General features: G+C 40.5%; 1 protein-coding gene and 1 pseudogene across 6 annotated transcripts in view; both read right to left on the bottom strand.

Moving 5' to 3' along the window:
- Positions 1-9,708, bottom strand: part of NINL (ninein like) — a 142,855-nt gene extending 133,147 nt beyond the window's left edge. For 2 of the 6 annotated variants that reach the window (XM_011377986.2, XM_011377990.2), the window contains exon 1: positions 9,470-9,701. The gene's annotated coding sequence lies outside the window, so the exon portion shown is untranslated. Of the gene's footprint in view, positions 1-9,469 lie in introns of all 6 variants that reach the window. The other 4 variants (XR_002776781.1, XM_023522014.1, XM_011377987.2 and 1 more) reach the window with 4 other exon arrangements.
- A 5,969-nt stretch (positions 9,709-15,677) lies between these two features.
- Positions 15,678-15,796, bottom strand: LOC111730680 (annotated as a pseudogene).
- Between the last annotated feature and the right edge of the window lie 266 nt (positions 15,797-16,062).

Here is a 16,062-nt window from a genome sequence, read left to right as displayed (position 1 = left end):
AGCAGGTGAATAGTCCCCCTAGGTGGTCCACCCTGGCAACACTAGTCCACCACCCCTCTACTTTGGGCTCAGGATTTATTACAGTTCCAATCCTAGCATGAGACTCATTTTTATAAAAGTGTTATTGTTGTGGCCTGTACAGAATAGACCAAACCAAGTATGCTCTCAAAGGCTGTTTATTAGCCGGCGGCTCTCTTGTGCAAAGGAGCAGCCCCGAAATGCCAAGATACAAGGTTTTTAAGCCCTAAATCTCATTCTTTATTCTATCTTAAACACAAAGGTCTATTTCTCTCCTATTCATTACCTGTCAACCCACTGGTCAGGTGTGCAAGCGGGGAGTACAGAAGCAGAAAGCTTGTTGTTAGAACGTTATGTTCCTATGGGTGATTGCCTATGTTCCCATGGGCAATAGCCAGTATTCTCATGGGCGATGGCCAAACAGTAATTTTCAGCTTCTATACAATTGATTATTTTTCATGCCATGCAAGCAAGCAGGGTTACACAGGCTAAAATTGGCAGTTAGCGTATGAGCTCATTGTTCCAAGTTTCACGATTAACAGAATGTGGTTAGGGGTTCCAGAAACTAGGCCTAAGGTATAGACCTCCTTTGTCCAGTTTCTGGTTTTAATTATCCTTTAACCTTTTCACATTTCAGCAGGCTGTCACATTATTTCTGTGGGCACGCACATGTATGAAGCCCATAGGCAAAGCACAATTTATTAAGCCATCTACACTCTTACTTACTAAAGGAATTTAATTTGCCAATTCTCCTATCTAGTTGCTGAGGCTGAGATATGGTAGAAACCCCAAGTCGAGGGAGGCCTGGAATCTGTACGCCTGCCCAGATCTTGGCACACTCCTTACGGCAACGTAAAACTGACCTCAGGTGGAATCAACCCCCCATCTGTAATATGGGGACAACAGCATGCCCCAGCTCTGGATTTCTGTGAGCACTACGTGAAAGAATTTACCAAAAACACTGAGAACAGAGTCTGGCACGCAATCAGTGCTCAGTCAAAATTTAAAGACAAAAACACCAAGAAACTAAAGCTCCATTTTTGGTGCAGAAACCATGCCTGGGGCCCAGGTACGGGAGAAACAATATCTGTGTGGTGCGCCAAAGGAGCTTTTCCCCAACCCCCACACACCATGCCTCTGTGGAATAGCAGCAGGGACATGTGTAGCCTATTACAGATAAAGGGATCGAATAGCCAGGAGGCCACCAGGTATGTTACTCATCTTTCTTATAGAGAGCTACGAGGCTACAGAAGACTTCTGGTCAAAATGGCAAAGTACATAAACTCTGTGCTCACCTCCTCTCACAATCAAATCAAAATTACAACTAAATTATAGAACAACCATCATTGAGAACCACCTGAAGACCAGCTGAACGATAGCCCTATAACTAAGAAGAAGCCACATCAAGACTGGTACGAGGCTGGTGTGGCTCCATAGTGTAGTGGTTAGCACGTCTGCTTTACACGCAGGTCCTGGGTTTGCACCCCAGGTGGAGGCACAGACCACGTCTTGGGTGTGCCAGGCCCCCCCAGTGTGCAGGAGACGCCAGGACCCAGGTGCGCGTCGCAAGCGTGTGGGAGGAGACGCACGCCTTCAGAAATCCAGTTCTTAAAAGAGAGATGGCAACATCCGTAGGTGGGGGTGGAGGGGCGGAATTAAAGAGGGGGTAAAAAAGACTGGTAGGTGGGGCAGAGACATCGGATGGGCAAGTAGGGAATAAGAAACAGGAGGGACATCTTGGTCACAGAGGTCCCCCCTGAGAAGCGAGAAGTCACAGCCACACACTGAACTCCCTAGCTCTCACACTAAGCTCCCTAGCTCCCTAGCCCACACACTGAGCTCCCTAGCCCAGGGTACTAGTGCCAGGGAAAGGAGTCCCTATAACATCTAGCTGTGAAAACCAGAGGAGATTACATCTGTGTGAGTCAGAGGGCTGCTGGAGTTCAAGGCATTCCTCAAGGGACCCATGCATGGACTTGCTCACTCACAAACTCAGTTGCTCTGGGCTCCAGCACAGGGGAAGCAGCTCAAAAATTGCCAGAGACATACGGGGAGAAACTAAATTGACTAACTTCATGGCAAGGGCTGAAAGGGAAGGGTTCTGGGCAACTGTTTCTGAGGTGGGAGGGCTGGCAAGTGACACTGTTCCTTTACTGAACTCTCCCTCCACCCAGCTAGACTGACATAGATGGGAAGCAAATAATATGTGTTCTCCATTAACCTGGCTAAAACCATTTGCCTTGCCCAGGTGATTCCCTGAGACTCTTCCCACCCAACTGGCTCACCTGGCCCCAGTCTCTTCCAGAAGCTCCTGCACACAAGCAGCCTGCCTCAGCTGGTCTGGCAGAATTTCCCAAAATCTCCAGAAGATCCATGAACTCCAAAAAAGCAGCAACCAGCCTCAACATGCCCTGTAGCTCTTCCTAAGCAACCCTAAGCCTAACACAATCAGCAACCAGTCTCTTGCACTGTAACTTTCATCAGGTAGCCCCAAGCCTGGCACAACTGAAGGCCAGTCTTGGCCTGGAATGTAACTTCAACTAAGCAGCCACAATCTCAGAATAAGTGGCAGCTGGTCTCAGCTCATATAGTGACATCAACCAAAGGGTCCCAAGCCCAGAACTGGTGACAGTTAGCCTCGGTTCACAGTGCAGCCTCTCCCAAACACCATCAAGGCCAGTACAAGCGGCAACCAACCACAGATCACTTGTAGCTCCTACAAGTGGACTCAGGCCTGACAGGAGCAGTGACTAAATTTACTCTGCAACAGAGCCCCACCAAAGATGTTGCAGACCCAACAAACCCGGTGGTCAGCTTCAGACAACACCAGAGCACCACCCAACCAGTTCCACAAATGACACACCTGAAGGGCGGAATTAGCAGATCTCAGTAAAATGACTACTACTCCTTGAAGTCAGCCCCTATATAACAGCTTGTTCACTGTAGTCACAGCCAGCACTCACAGCAAGTCAATATGAGGGCAAACTGGACCTACAGACATGCCAACAGCAATCGAGATCCAACTACAACAGGGCACACACAACCCACACAAAGGATACCTGTAGAGCACCCAGCTCAGATGACCAAGGAGACAGTGCCACAGGACACCTTCTACATAAGGCCACTCTGTCAAGACCGAGAGAGAAAGCAGATCTATCTAATACACAGAAACAAATACAAGAAGTCAACCACAATGCGGAGACAAAGAAACATGTCCCAAATGAAAGAACAGGATGAAACTCCAAAAGAAAACTAAATGAAATAAAGACAAGCAATCTATCAGATACAGAGTTCAAAACACTGGTTTAAAGGATGCTCAATGAACTTAAGGGAGGGATAGATGAATTCAGTGAGAACTTAAAAAAAAGAGACAGAAAATATAAAAAGGAAGATATAATATGTAAAAAAACAAGCAATCACAACTGAAAAATATACAATAACTGAAATGAAGAATATACTAGAGGGAATCAACAACAGCAGATCAGATGAAGCAGAGTATCAAATCCATGATCTGGAAGACAAGATAATAGAAAATACCCAATTGAAATAGCAAAAAGGAAACAAAAATCTTTAAAAATGAGGATAAAGAATCCCTGGGACAACATCAAGCATACCAACATTCACATCATAGGAGTACCAGAAGAAGAGAGTGAGCAAGGTATTAAAAACCTATTTGAAGAAATAACGACTAAAAATTTCCCTAACCTGGCGAAGGAACGAGACATACGAGTCCAGGAAGTGCAGAGAGTTCCATACAAGATTAATCCAAAGAGGCCCATACCAAGACACATAATAATTAACATGTAAAAAACTAAAGACAAAGGATTTTAAAAGCAGCAAGAGAAAACAGTTAGTTACAAGGGAGTCCCCATAAGAATGTCAGATGACTTCTCAACAGAAACTTTGTTCTCAACAGAAGGGACTGGCACAAAATAATCAAAATGTGAATAAGAAAATATAGCAAAGGAAAAAATTCTCACTGACAAAGGCAAACACTTAGTAAAAGCAGTGATCGACCAACTATAAAGCTAGAACAAAGATAAAAAGACAAAAGTAGGAAGATCATGTGTAATTATAATAGTAAAATAAGGGATACACACACAAGAAATAAAAAGTAATAACAAAACATAAATGTGGAGGAGGTCAATAAAGACTGTGGTGATTTTAGAATGTGTTTGAATTTAAGCAACCAACAACTAAACCTATCATATGCTGCCTATAAGAGACTCACTTCAGATCAAGACAGACACAGACTGAAAGTAAATGGAAGAAAAAATATATTTCATGCAAATGGAAATGAAAAAAAAGCTGGGTAGTAATACTTACATCAGAAAAAATACACTTTATAACAAAGGCTGTAACAAGATAAAGAAGGGTGTTTCACAATGGTAAAAAGACCAATCCAAAAGAGGATATACTTCTTGTAAACATCTATGTACCCAACATAGCACCTAAATAAATAAATCAAATATTGACCAAATATACAAAGGGAGAGGTTGACAGTAATAGAACAGTAAGGGACTTTAACACACCACTGACATCAGTGGATAGATAATGCAGACAGAAAATCAACAAAGGAAACAGTGGCCTTTAATGACAATTGGAACAGGTGAACTTAATTGACAATTTGAGAACATTTCACCAAAAGCAGGAGAATATACATTCTTTTCAATCTTACATTTATTGAGATTCGTTTTGTGGCCTAACATCTATCCTGAAAAATGAGCCAGGTGCTCATTTTTCAGGATAGATGTTAGGCCACAAAACGAATCTCAATAAATGTAAGATTGAATTCATTGAGCATCTTCTCTGATAACAATAGTATGAAACTAAAAACCAATTACAAGCAGAAAACTAAACAATACACAAACATGTTGAGGCTAAATAACATGCTATAAACAGAATGGATTAACAATGAGACCAGGGAAGAAATCAAAAGATACATTGAGAGAAATGAAAATGAAAACAAAATGACCCAAAATCTAAGGAACACAGCAAAGCAAAGAGGGAAATTCAGAACAATACAGGCCTACCTCAAGAAACAAGAAAAATCTCAAATAAATAACCTATACCTAAAGGAACTAGAAAAAGAACAAATTCCAAAGTGAGCAGAAGAAAGGAAATCATAAAGACCAAAGAAGTAAACGAAGTAGAGTCTAAAACGACAGCAAAGATCAATAAAACCAAGAGCTGTTTCTTTGAAAAGATAAACAAAATTAATAAATTTTTGGCCAGACTCATCAAGAAAAAAAAAAAGAGAGGTTTCAAATAAATAAAATCAGGAATGAAAGAGAATGACAACTGACACCACAGACATATGAAGGATTTTAAAAAATACTACAATTATAAGCCAATAAATTAAACAACCAGGATGAAATAGATAAATTCCTAAAAACAAACAATCTTTCAAGACTGAATCAGAAAGAAACAGAAAATCTGAACAAATTGATTACTAATTAAATCAAATTAGTAATCAAAAAACTCCCAACAAACAGAATTCCTGGACCAGACGGCTTCACAGGTGAATTTTACCAACATTCAAAGAAAAAGTAATACCTATCCTTCTCAAACTATTCCAAAAATTAAAAAAAAAAAAAAAAGAAGAGGTAAGGCTTCTATACTCAGTATACGAAGCCAACAGTACCCTGATACCAAAACCAGACAAACACATTACCAAATATATATAATGCCAATAACCTTGATGAACATAGATGTAAAAATCCACAACAAACTATTAGCAAACCAAATTCAGCAATACATTAAAAAGATCATACACCATGATCAAGTGAGATTTATTCCTGGGATGGAAGGTTGGTTCAATATCCTCTAATCAATTAATGTAATACACCACTTAAACAAAATGAAGGATAAAAATTACATGATCATATCAACAGATGCAGAAAAAACATCTAACAAAACATCTATTTATAATTTTTAAAAAACTCTCAAAATGGGGATAGAAGAAACATACCTCAACATAATAAATGCCAGATATAATAAAACACACAGCTAACAGCATATTCAACAGCAAAAAGCTACGTTTTTTTCTTTAAGATCAGGAACAAGACAAAGATATCCACTTTCACCACTTTTATTGAACACAATATTGGCAGTCCTAGCCACAGCAATCAGATGAGAAAAATAAAAGGTAGCCAAATTGGAAAGGAAGAAGTAAAACTGTCATTATTTGCAGATGACATGATACTACAGAGAACCCTAAAGATTCTACCAAAATCCATTAGAATTGATTAATAACTTTGGTAAAGCTGCAGGATACAAAATTAATATTCAAAAATCAGTAATAATGAACTATCAGAAAGAAAAATTGAGAAAACAACCCCATTTACAGCTGCATGAAAAAGAATAAAATACCAAGAAACAAAATTAACCAAGGAGGTAAAAGATCTGTATTTAGGTAACTATAAGCCATTGAAGAAAGAAATCGAAGAAGATACAAATAAATGAAAGAATATTCCATGCACATAGATATGAAGAATTAACATCATCAGAATGTCCATACTACCCAAAGCAATCTACAGACTCATGCAATCCCTATCAAAATACCAATGGCATTTTTCACAGAACAAATACTCCTAAAATTTATATGCAACCACAAAAGTCCCCAAACTGCCAAAGCAATCTTTAAAAAGTAGAAAAAGTTAGAGATATCATGCACTACCTGATATAAAACTATGCTACAAATCTACAGTAATCAAAACAGCATGGTACTGGCATAAAAATAGACACATTGATCAATGGAAAAGACTAGAGAGCCTAGAAATAGACCAAAGCCTATATTATCAATTAATCTATGAAAAAGGAGGCAAGACTATACAATGCAGTAAAGATAGCCTCTTCAATAAAGAGATTGGGAAAATTGTACAGATACATGAAAAAAAATGAAACCAGACCGTACCATATACGAAAATAAACTTAAAATGGTTAAAAGACTTAAATGTAAGACCTGAAACCATAGAAATCCTACAAGAAAACATAGGCAGTAAACTCTTGACAGGACTCAGAAGTTGTGGAGGAGATATGTCTCCTTGTGCATAGAAAACAAAAGAAAAAAAAAAAAAAACAAATGTGACTACACCAAACTAAAAAATTTTTACACAGGAAAGGAAACCATCAACAGAACTACTGATTGGGAGAAGATATTCACCAATGATATGGGGTTAATATCCAAAATATATAAGGAACTCATAGAACTTAACACCTCCCTCCCCCCCAAAAAAAATCCAATTTAAAAATGTGCAGAGGACCTGAATAGGCATTTCTCCAAAGAGGACATACAGATGGCCAATAAACAGGAGAAAAGATGCTCAATATCACTAATCATCAGGGAAATAAATGCAAATTAAAACCCCAAAGAGATATCACCTCACATCTGTCAGAATGGCTATCATCAACAAATCAACAAAGTGTTGGTGAGGATGTGGAGAAGAGGGAATCCTCCTGCACTGTTGGTGGGATTGCAAATTGTTATAGCCACTATGGAAAACACTATGGAGGTTCCTCAAAAACTTACTCACCATAAAAGGACAGGATCTGAATACTTTGAATACTTATGGTTAGAACTTTGCATCTCTTCTGCTACTCTATTTTCCATCACCAAATGTTCCTAAGGACTCAGAACAAAGTACACACTAAAACTAAGGGATTTACAATATACTATTAGCAAATGACTGTCAGTTCACCCATCTCCAAGCAGCTCTGCAAATGGCAATATATGAGATAAGTACAATTCAGAGAATAAGTTTTCTGTCAAAGTTTATATAAACTAAATTAAAAATTTTTAACCCCCAACTTTTCCTGTATAAAGTGTTCTCTTTCTAATATGATGTTATCTGAAGTTCAAGTTCTTTGAAAAAAGTTTTCTCATTCTGCAAAAATGATTATCTTCTAATTTTTATTGAATCTAAACTATATTTAAACACATATAGTTGACAATATAGGCCAGTAAATTTGTAATAGTTTAAACCACTAGATGCGTAAACCAAACAGAAAAGGGACAGGAAAGACAGTGGCAGCCTGCTTCCCTAACCGCCTTAGCATTTTTCTTTTAATATACACATACCCTTGCACACAGCTATAAAAACTGTGAGGCTGCTGACAGTGCTATTTAATAGACCAATTTTAACTATCATTAATTTTTAAATCTTCTTTTAAAAGTATTCTAAGACCAATTTGAAAAACCTGGAAACCACAGCAAAGGCCTCAAAGTCACTGTCAATCATAATCCATCCCTCCTTGACAGTGTTGGTGGTGGGACCTTGAGCCTCACTTGACTTTCTTCAAGCCTTTCAGCTTCACAGTTCTTTCCCTGGACCTACTCCCTGTTCCATAGCTTGGCCAAAGACGCCTAGAGCAGAAAGGAACAAAGTGACCCTTCTTCACTTCCATCCTGTGCAAACACACAGACCTACACAGAGCTCCTGACAACGTACCAGGGCACAGTTATGAGTGTGAAACTCCCAAAGAGACTGGACAGACTCCTATACAGCATTTGTGACTGAGCACATAGATGGGAGGAAAGGGGCAATTCTGCCAAACAGCTAAGTACAATAGATAAAACTCACGACAGACTTTTCCGCCCCAGAGAGTGGAGTCTTATTTCAAGCAATTTTTCCAAATGCAAACTCATAATACAACAAAAAGAGACAGCTACAACCTAAAAAGTTATTCTATGGTGGGATGCAATCTTATTTACAAATGATTCTTTGGAATAATTCTACTTGGCAGAGGAAGGGGGCCCTCGCGTTTTGTAGGTGACAGGAGAAACCAGAAGGTAGTTGGCACTGGTGGGGTCGGCCCACCTGCCTGCCGGCAGCGGCGCATCTGCCGAGCAAAGTTAGGCTGCAGTGACCCACCTCTGCCATGGCTCTCCCCAAACGTCTAATCTCCAAGTTCCCAATGAAATCTCTGCCCACGCCCGATCCCGGATCGCACACCACAAATTTAACGTCCACGTTAGCAAAGGGGCTGAAACACTGCAAATTCTACTCAAAGGGGCACCGACATTCAGAAACCTCCCCAATTGTTAAGATCGGGTTTTTAAAGGCTGAGTCAAGCAACCGGGCTGCCTTAGGATACGTTAAAGTGACCCCAGCCCTCCAGGGTGACGGGAAAAGCAGGACATCACGTCACACCTACCGAACCTGTGGCCTCAATGCCCGGAGGCGAGGAGAGGACACAGACCTCACGCAGAGGCCAGTCCCAGGGCACGGAGGCGAGAGGCGGGGAAGGGGGGTTGCCGCAGGTTCTCACCCCCGTCCTCGCTCTGCTCAGAGTCGCGGGCCAAGACACCTTCGTCTCTACCTGCCTACTTCCTGAGGCGCAGCCCCAAAATGCTTGCCTCGCTGCTCCGCAGCCCCACGGGAGGAGCTCGCCGCCTGCCGGACCTCCGCCCGCACGTGCGGCCCAGCAGCTCCGCCCCGGCCCTGCTCACCTGAACTGTCTCCTGTTTCCACGCGGGCCAAGGGCGCTGAGCAAGGACGCGTATCCTAACCCGAGTCCGCGGGTCGCTCTTTGTGCCTGGAAGTCCAGGCGCCGCGCTTCTCCAGGACACCGGGCACCGCCCCCTCGTCCTCCGTGCGCCAGGAGCAGCTGGCGAAACCCAGAGCTAGGGCGGGACGCGGAGTGGGCGGAGCGTGAGAAAGCCGGAAGCCGGGCGTGGGGCGGGACTGGAAGTGAGCGGGCGGCACCCGAAGGCGGAGCGGGGGCGGGATCGCTGAGAGCGGGGTGTGGGGAGGGCTCCCGAGGGCGGGGAGGGAACGCCGAGGTTGGGGAATCTGCAGAACCGGTTGGTGAGGGTGCAGAGATGGGGGCCGTGGTATGCTGGCACTGGGGCTCCTCCACAGTCTCTGGGCATCTCTGGAAAGTATAATCCTCATGTGTGAACCTCGAAGCTGATCTCGCTGATTCCTGTAAGCCATGTGGTCTCTGTGGGTTTTGGCTCTTGGTCTAGCATCCTCTTGTGAAACCAACTGGAGGAAGCCTAGTTGGCAATGGTAATGCCTCAAGTTCCTAGTCGAGGAAACTGGGAGACATAAAACTTCTGGTTACTATATTTCCATCATATTCAATCAATGAATATTTATTGAGCATCTATTCATGCCAGGAATTGTCCTAGAGACTGAGAATATACAACAGTCACAATGAGTAGGGAAACCAAAAAAAAAAAAAAAAAAAAACCTGCCCCTTGTGGAATTTACACATTGGAAGACAATTTAAAAACTTAAGTGAAAAAAAATTTTTAAGTGAAATATACAAAAATGTTAGTTATAAATGCTAAGGAGAAGCTATGTAGGAAACATGGTTAAGGAGTACAGGAGGTTGATTAGGGAGAGTCAGTGGAAAGGTAGCATTTTAACTGAAGGCCAAAAGAAATTGAGGGAAAGAGACAGGCAGACATCAGGGGAAGTAGCTGGCTGAGGCCCTGAGGCTAGAGAATACCTGGTAAATTTCAATGTGAGAGGGCAGAATGAATGTGGGGAAATGAGGTCGGAAAGAAGGGAGGGTTAATGGGCAACAGATATATGAAATGATGCTCAACATCACTAGCAATTGAGAAAATGTAAATCAAAACCACAATATACCACCTCCCACCTGTTAGAATGGCTATTATCTACAAAACAAGTAATAACAAGTGTTGGAGAGATTGTGGGAAAAAAGGAAACCTCATACACTGCTTGTGGTAATATTAAGTTTGTACAGCCTCTGTGGAAAACAGTATGGAGGTTCCTCAAGAAACTGAGAACAGACTTATCATATGACCCAGCAATCCCTCTTCCAGGTATTCATCCAAAAAATTTGAAATAATTATTTGTAAAGGTATATGCACCCATATGTTCATTGCAGCATTATTCATGATGGCCAAGACATGGAAGCAACTGAAGTGTCCTTGTTAGACAATTGGATAAAGAAGATGTGGTGCATATATACAATGGAATATTTCTCAGCCATGAGAAAAGATGAAATACTGACATTTACGACAACATGGATAGATCTGGAGATTATCATGCTAAACGAGATAAGTAAGACCAAAAAATGGGAACCATGTGAGATATAAAAATAAAAGCAATAAATGTGAGATATAAAAATAAAAGCAACAAATAAGACAAACAAATAAAAACATAGAAACAAACAACAGTTTAATTACCAGAGGGACCGCTAAAGGAGTGGGGGGGTAGAAAAGGGTAAAGTGTGTTAAACATAAGGTGATGGAAGATTTGACTTTGTGTGGTGAACACACAATGCAATATACAGATGATGTATTATAGAACTGTACACTTGAAACCTATATAATTTTATTAACCAAAGTCACCCCAATAAATTTAATTTTTAAAAAATGTCAAAGGAAAAAGAAGCACTAGAAGAAAAAAAAAGGAAGTGAGAGATGGACCAAGAGGTAATGTAGGGACTTGCTGCCCCTTGTAAAGATATGGCTTGTATTTTGAGAGTATTTAGCAAAGGAAACTTGTAGTCTGACCTAACAAAATCACTCTGGCCACCTTGCTAAAGTGAGTCATGTCCACCCAGAGAAAGAAGATACCTGCTGAGATGGATCCCTGGTGGCTAACTGGGCTCAAAATTAAAAACAGCCTAGCAACCATGTCTAAATAGGGCTTTCATGCAAACCATGTTTCAGGGAGATGCATGTACTAAGTTTCTGTCTCCCACACTGAACTGCCTACCTCCCACACTGAACTGGCCTGACAGCACTCTGTTCCTGCCAAATGAGCCAACTTTTATAAAGCAGTTTCAACCAATAGGACTGAGACTTTCCTTGTCCAATCAGAGCTGTGCGTCTATATCTCCATTGGTCGGCTCCATTCTGACCAATCAGGACAGTGCTTTTTGGACCAATCAAACAGTGAAGATTTGTAGTCCTCATATGCATGAGGGTGGACTAATCATGGACCAAGAGTAGAGACTTCTCTGTATATGTCAGCTCCCTGCTGGTGGGCTCAGAGAGTGTGCTTTCCCTTTCCACCAAATATGGAGTACTGTGTTCCCCGGCTGAAGCTGACACACTGAAAAGTTCTCATCAGACGAGCAGACAGCAGAGCAAGGCACAGTGGCGTAGACAAGGCAGAGCAGACTAGAATAGTACAGAGCAGAGCTATGTAGCGAGAGAGGGGTCGTTGACCCAGGACTGCCTCACAGCAGTGCTGTTTCACAGCCATGCTTTATCATACTTGAACTGCTTGCACTGAATAAAATTCCTTTCTTCACTGCACCCCAAATAAGGGATTGCTATTGTCACTGAATTGGTGCCAATGACCATCAGTCGACCATAGGGAGAGAGAAGGCAATGGCAGAACAAGACCATTAAGAAGTAATGGCACGTCTAAAGGAATCTACAGATTCATTGCAATCCCCATGAAAATCTTCATGACATTTTTCACAAAAATAGATAAAAATTTCTGAAATTTGCATGCAACCACAAAGGACCCCAAATAACCAAAGCAATTCTGAGAAAAAAAAAATCTAAGCCAGAAGAATCACATTCCCCAATTTCAAACTATACTACAAAGCTACAAAGTAATTAAAACAGTATGATATTGGCAGTAAAACAGACACACAGACAAATGGAACAGATATGAGAGCCCAGAAATAATCCAACACACATTCGGACAACTAATTTATGACAGATGAGCCAAGACCACACAATGGAGAAAGAAAAGTCTCTTCAATAATAGATGTTGGGGAAACTGAAATACCACATGCAAAAGAATGAAACTAGACCACTATCTTACACTATACACAAAAATTAACTCAAAATGGACTAAAGACTTGAATGTAAGACCTGAAACAATAAAATACATAGAAAAAACATAGGCACTAAGCTTCTAGACATTGGTCTCAGTGGTGTTTTTGTGAATTTGATTAGAAATGCAAGGGAAACAAAAACAAATATAAACAAGTGGAACTACATCAAACTAAAAGGTTCTTGCGCAGCAAAGAAAGCCATCAACAAAACAAAAAGGCAACCAACTGAATGGGAGAATATTTTCGTAAAAGATACTTCCAATAAGAGGTTAATATACAAAAATATATAAAGAACTCATACAACTCAATCACAAAAAAGCAAACAACTTGACTAAAAAATGGATGGAGTATCTGAGTAGACATTTTTGCAAGACATACAAGTAGCCAAGAGATACATAAAAATATACTCAACATCATTAATCTTCAGAGAAATGCAAATCAAAACCACAATGAAATATCACCTCACATCTGTTAGAATGGTCATTTTCAAAAAGACAAAAAATAATGAGTATTAGAACGTGGAGAAAGGGAACATTTGTACACTACTGGTGGGACTGTAAACTGGTGCAGCCACTATGGAAAAGAGTATAGAGGTTCCTCAAAAAATTAATAGTACTACCATATGATTCAGCAATTCTTTTTCTGAGTATTTATTTGAAGAACATGAAAACATTAATTTAAAAGAGATATGTATCCCTATGTCCATTGTAGCATTATTTACACTAGACAACCTAAGTATTTGTCGACAGATAAATGGATAAAGAAGATGTGAGATAGATAGATAGATAGATAGATAGATAGATAGATAGATAGATAATGGAATATTACTCCACTATTGAAAAAAAGATGCTATATTACTCAGTTCAAACTCAAGTTGTTCGAGGATCAGTTGTACACTTTGTAGGGTCTCCACTTTAAAGGATGTGAGGATCTGGGGCAAAATGACTGGTGAGGAGAGGAACAAGCAGGATGAAACCTCAGTTCTGGAGGAATGGGTTAGAAAAGACGGGGGAGGGGACCAAGGGAAAGTGACACTTCCAAGTGCCTACAAGTGGCAAACTTCACACAGAGTGAAAGGCAACCTTAGGAGACTATGAAGAGGTGCTTCCACCATGCTCTGGGCTGCGAGATTTTCCTGATCTACTCTGAGTGAGGCTGGAGCTTTTCTGCTGTGCTTGGGACCCTCTCCAGCCAGTGAGGGGCACAACCACAGGCCACACCTCTGTGCTTGGTTTTTACTCACCAGCTGAAGAATGAATTTTGTATCAGAAGCTATGAATCATAGTGTCATTTACTGGCTGTTTGACTGTCTACCACCTGATCATTTAACCTTTGGAATCCGTGGTTTCCTTATCTGTAAAATGGAAATTTAAAAAATACCCACTGCACAGGAGTGTACCAAGGTTAAATGGGCTAATCGGTGGTACCTCATCTGAGGGAAGAAGGGAGACGAGGAATTCTCCACCTGAGCTATTTAAAAATTAAAATACCATTGCCTAGGTCCTACCCCAGAGATTCTGATTTCATTTGCTCAGGAAAGAACCTTTGAGTCAATCTTTACTGCCTCTCTATACCCTACATTCAGTACATCATCACATCCATGTGGCTCTCCTTTTATAAAAAACTTTTTATTTTGAATTAACATTATATTTATGGAAAAGTGGTGAAAGTAGTATAGTTTTCATATACTTCTCACCCAGGTTTCCCTAATATTAACGTTTTATATAACTATGATATCCAAGAATTTAACATCAGTGCACTACTATTAACTAAAGATCTTATTAGAATTTTTTCACCAGTTTTTCTATGATGTCCTTTCTGTTGGTTTCACGATCCTATCCAGAATCCTACCATTGCCATTCTAACCCAACCTACTATCATTCTTTTTGCCTCTGCTTTTGCCTCTCTACATCCTTTTTAAGCATTGTCATTTCTTAATTGTTGATTAGCTTTGTAATGGTGTAGCTTTTGTCTTCAATTTGTTTCCTTAGGTCTGCTGTTTTCCTTTCATCTCATACTGTTTTTAGTACATTTATTTGAGCTCTTGTTTATATATTGTAAAGTATGAAGCTCTTGTGGGATATCTTTTTGTTCCTTGGACTATACTTTATTCTAGGTTTGGTTCTTTGTATTTTGCATTCTCTCTTCCCTTTTACCTTTGGGAAAGAGGGGGAGAGTAATTGTAGTGTGTTCGTATAGGTTTCATTGTATCCTTGCCCAACTAGCTCCCTTTAAAACTTCTTTTGTCCTGACAAGGTATGGATGACTTCTTGATTTCCCACCCATTGTATCTGACACCAACTGGATTTCCCTGATGAGCTGTTTGTTTGAGGGCTGGGTGTTTTGTGACCTCTTTTTATGTTTGGTAGTCTGGTAACCAGCGGGCATGGCCGGATGGGGAAGCGGCAGAGTGAGAGGTCAGCTGAGGAGGATATACAGTCTTATTAGAATATCAGGGCTCTGTTCTCACTTAGAAGGTTTTAAGAATATTCTGTATTGTTTCTTCATACCGTTTCCCTCAACCAGAGAGGGTGGTTCTATCCCTTATGAAGAGGTACACTCAAGCTTCAGAGCTACCCACCAATTTGGCATTTTTTAGAATTGACATGTAACATTGTATTAGTTTTATGTGTACAAAATAATGATTCAATATTTGTATATATTGCAAAGTGATCACAACAATAAGTCTAGTTAACATCCGTCCTCATACAGTTATAATTTTTTTCTAGTGTTTAGAACTTTTAAGACTACTCTCTTAGCAACTTTCAAATGTGGAATACAGTATTATTATTATTATTATTTTTATTTTTTTAGGTGAGGCGACCCTTGGTTGACCTCACAGATTGCAAGGGTCTTGTCAGTTTACAATCCCTTATTTTTTATGCCTATGGCACCTGGTCTTCCTAGGTGGTCTCCCATCCAAGTACTAACCAGGCCCAACCCTGCTTAGCTTCTGAGATCAGACAGGATTAGGCTTGTTCAGGGTGGCATGGCTGTAGACTTTGAATACAGTATTATTAACTATAGTCACCATGCTATACATTACAGCCCCATGACTTAATTATTTTATAACTGGAATTTTGTACCTTTTGACCACCCTCATTCATTTTACCAAACCCCAACCCTGGCCTCTGGCAACCCAATATATTCTCTGCATCTATAAGATCAGTTTTTTAATTCTGCATATAAGAGAGATAATATAGTATTTGTCTTTGCCTGACTTACTTCAGTTAGCATAATGCCCACAAGGTCCATCCATGTTGTCAC

Source organism: Pteropus vampyrus, unplaced genomic scaffold (assembly GCF_000151845.1).
Source record: "Pteropus vampyrus isolate Shadow unplaced genomic scaffold, Pvam_2.0 Scaffold327, whole genome shotgun sequence".
NCBI classification, from domain to species: domain Eukaryota; kingdom Metazoa; phylum Chordata; class Mammalia; order Chiroptera; family Pteropodidae; genus Pteropus; species Pteropus vampyrus.
Note: the sequence above shows the minus strand (reverse complement) of the source record. Positions and strands in the feature narration are given on the sequence as shown.